Here is a 4,351-nt window from a genome sequence, read left to right as displayed (position 1 = left end):
CGGAGGCCCTTCTCGTTGGAACACGACAGAAGATTGCTTCCCTCCCTGTGACCGACCTCCAGCTGGATGACGCGACTGTTCCATTCACCCCTGCTGTCAAGAGCCTTGGCGTCTTTCTCGACTCCAATCTCTCCATGCAGACACACATCTCCTTCATCATCAAGGCCTGCTTTTTCCACCTACGACGCATCGCCTCCATTCGTCGCTACCTCACCCACGACGCCTGTGTCAAGCTGGTTGTCTCCCTCATCTTCAGTCGTCTGGACTTCTGCAACTCCCTTCTGGCTGGCCTCCCCGCCTCATCCTTTCATGGCCTACAACGAGTCCAGAACGCAGCTTGCTGCCAGGCTGACGTTGAGGAAGACGAAGCGAGACCACATCACCCCCCTACTTCGCTCCTTGCACTGGCTCCATGTCAACACCCGAATCTCCTACAAACTGTCCACTCTGGTCTACAAGTGTCTCAACGACTCTGCTCCCGAGTACCTTCAATCCTCCCTGGACCTGTACACCCAGCCCTCCGACCGTCCCCTTCGTTCTGCTGCTGACCCATTCCGCCTTCACATCCCTTGCTCGAAACTCGCATCTGCTGGCCAGCGTGCATTTCCCTCCGCGGGCCCCTCCGTCTGGAACTCCCTGCCGCTTAAGCTTCGCCAGAGCCCCTCTCTTGACGCGTCCAAGAGTAGGTTGAAGACTCAGTTCTTCCCGTAGCTGGTTGCGACTTTCATGTTCGACGTGATGTGTTGTGCCCCATATGACATTCTTGTGCTGTGCTCCGTGAGAGGTGTTTTCTTTGTGTTTAATATTATTTTGTTTTGACCTAGCTATTGATGTGTACATTGTTGTTAAACAGTTGTTTGTTGTATGTTTATCAGGGTTTGCTAGTGTGTGATAGGGTTCGTGTCCGTCTGTAGATGTTCGTTTCTTTGTCAGTCCTGTGTTGACAACTCTTCGACAAGCGCTTAGAACTGTACCCACGGAATACGCGCTATATAAGCTTCATATTGATTGATTGATTGATTGATTGATAAAGCAGTGTGCGCGAGTGATGAGTTCACATGGTGACGTCGACAACGTCGTCGTCGTTTGCAGAGAAAACAGCAGCTTTGGCGTCGAGACATGTTTTTTTCTTCCTTCTTCTTCATGTTATTAATTCATAATTTATTAATGAAAGTGACTGTTTTGTGTGTATAAAGATAGACTACAGCAACATTTCCTTTTGGCGTCGAACCATGATAGTATCGGTGATTCCTAATTATAGGTAATGGAAATGGCTGTTGCATGTGCCTGTGTCTCATTTGAAAGAGACGAATGTAACTCCTTGTTCCATGGCATGACAGTGCACTCAGTTCGTCACTCTCTTAATCGACCATGATACATTGTTCTCATTTCTCACATTGACCTGTTGTGCATACATTAACCTCTAACCTTGTCACGTGGAGCTAACTGGGGGTCGAAAACCAAGAGTGCAACTATTGTTGGTCTGTGATTATTTTTAACTCAGTTCAGCTGACTTCAGAAAGGATGTCGCATGTGTGGAAAATATTGTCATATATTTTGTCAACAGACAACTACCAAGTATATTACAAGGTAAATGTCTTGTTAAAAAATTCTCAAGCTTTAAACTGGACATTTAGAGTTAAGATATTTTTTATAATTATGTGAGATGATAAAAGCGCATTTCTTTCTGTCTGAAAGTGTTTAAAATAGCCGGGACTAAATTTGCTTTCTTGCAACACGCATTAACTACGCCCTCCCCCCCCCCCCCCCCCCCCAAGAAATAAAAGTCAAGCATTAAAACATGCAATGCCACGTGTTAACTATATATTTACCTTTTTTTTAAGGAACAACTAATTTTCTTGCGCATACCAAATAATGGCCTAGTGATAGTAACATTTGAAAATCGACATAAAACACTGACAAATCGTGAGGCACACATTGCAAACACGTTGGAAAAATAGTGACACTTGAAAACATTTGTCGCACTGTTATTCGTGTAGATTTTAGCCTATTCAAGACCAAAACCAAAAAAAGCCGGACACATACTCACTGTTGACCTCAGTGGTGACCAACATATTTTATCAAACCGATGTTATCAAACAGTGATAAAACGCAGTTATTATGAGTTATTTCTAATATGCTGACTGTTATCAAATGATAACAGACATGTCGAGAAAAAAGATATCAAGCATGAGCCTTCGGACGAATGCTGATATCGTTTGTGAGACATGTCTGTTATCATTTGCTAATAGTCAGCATATTAGAAATAACAGTTTTATTACCGTTTATTTCGACCAAAAGAAAAATCGAAGCGACCCCGCGAATTAGACAGAACAGCTGCAATGGGAACTTGTGGGCTCCTACATGATTATGCCTATCAGTTTACGAATTCTCGTGACCTGGGTCAGCCAATCAGAGTCACACACCTAACGTGATAAATATTCACAGGTCAAATACGTTTGACACACAACAATCTCACAAGATAAACCATGTTGAACATGCGTTTCGGTTGCTTCGGTTTTTCTTGTTGAACAGAGAGCGACAGATTTAGAACCAACTCCAGACGGATGGGAAATGACGTAAAGATACATTTGACGTAAAGCGAGTGACACAATTTCACTTGATTTTTCCGAACATTGACAATTTAGATTTCAAGTGAGCGGGTCGGCATTGCACACTCAGAGGATGGGCGGTACCTTGCTGTTCCGTAAAGCACCCACTGACAAAACTCGCTTTTCGGTATTTTTTTTAGATAAAGAGAGTGACAGCATCTGAAGTGTCATTCTTTAGAATAAATGACGCTGATATTGTTGATTTAAAATTTTACATTGTCTTGTTTATTTTTTAGCGTAATATACAAAAAGGGTCCCTGCCTGAACGTAATCACATTAAGAGGGTCACCTAGAATCCGTCCTGATTGGTCAAAAAGCCATATGGGGCACTGAATTGGTAATGATAACACGCAGTTATCAAATATGACTAACACGCTGTTTAAGATAACCTGCATGCGGTGTTGTCTACACCAGAAGTGCAAGGCAGATTTGAAAAGCAAGAAGAAGGAAATTGGGGACGGTGGAGGGAGGAGGAAGGGGGAGGGGGGAAGAAATGAGCATGGGACATAACTGATAAGAAGGTTTGTGAAAACTAAGTTCGATGTCCGGTGTCTTTTTGACATATTATCATCATCATCTTCATCATCATCATCATCAGCAGCAGCAGCAGCAGCATCATCAAGCAGCAGCAACAACAACAACAACAGCAACAACAAAAATAACAACAACAACTTGATAAACACAGACGTATTCTCTGTCTCTCTCCCTCTCTCTGTCTCTCTCTCTCTCTGAGTCTCTATGTCTGTCTGTCTCTTTGTCTCTGTCTGTCTGTCTGTGTCTGTGTCTCTCTGTCTCTGTCTCTGTCTCTGTCTCTCTCTCTCTTTCTCTCTGTCTCTGTCTCTGTCTCTCTGTCACCACAGTTGTCCTGCATGTAGGGATCAACGACTGCACGCGTGGTGGCGTCCTTGGAAAAGGAGCATGGCGCTCGATCATTGCACACACTCGGCGCTGTTTTCCAAAAGCAAGATTAATCATGTCTTCAATATTGCCCCACCGAGATCAACATGAACATATCACAGCATGTATAAATGAATCAAACGACAACTTAATGCAGCTCTGTCATCAACAGCACATTGATCTTGTCAACAATGACGTCAGCTTTTTCACCATACGAGGGGACATCAAAACAAGATGGATGAGGGATGCTCTACACCCCAACAACAGAGGGACAAGTGCCTTAGCTATCAACATCAAGCGTAGTTTCTCTGGCAACATCCCTGAAAACAAACATTCAACAACATCAAGACAATATCATAATGATGTTGGACGATCAGAAAAACGAGGAAAAGATGATATATCATCATGGTGTGATAAGACCCAACCACGTCCTCAAAGGCAAGCGACTGCATCATTCGTTGGACGTCACTACGGACCCAAAACTTCAGGCCCGCCACAACACCAACAACCTCCAGGTCAAGTTCCTCAACCTTTAATGGCATTGTCAACTGCTCCGGGAGTCAGCCAACAACCGGGTGTACATGTATTTGCTGAGCCCCACCCTCGGATCAGTGCAAGAAACCTGGATCAGCACCTTGGATGGCACTCACAGGAACAAAAACCTCCTCTCTTCCATTTCCCTAATATGCCACGTCAACAGCTGCCAGAATTGTATAGACCTGAACATATGTCTCTGCATCAACAGAGCATGAGATCAGAGGCTCTGAGTGCCCTCGACAAAAAGTTAATGTTTGATCTACTATCTAGAGCACTATCTTCCATTTAAACCCAGCGGTGTGCAT

This window comes from Littorina saxatilis, linkage group LG3 (assembly GCF_037325665.1).
Source record: "Littorina saxatilis isolate snail1 linkage group LG3, US_GU_Lsax_2.0, whole genome shotgun sequence".
NCBI classification, from domain to species: Eukaryota; Metazoa; Mollusca; class Gastropoda; order Littorinimorpha; family Littorinidae; genus Littorina; species Littorina saxatilis.
Note: the sequence above shows the minus strand (reverse complement) of the source record.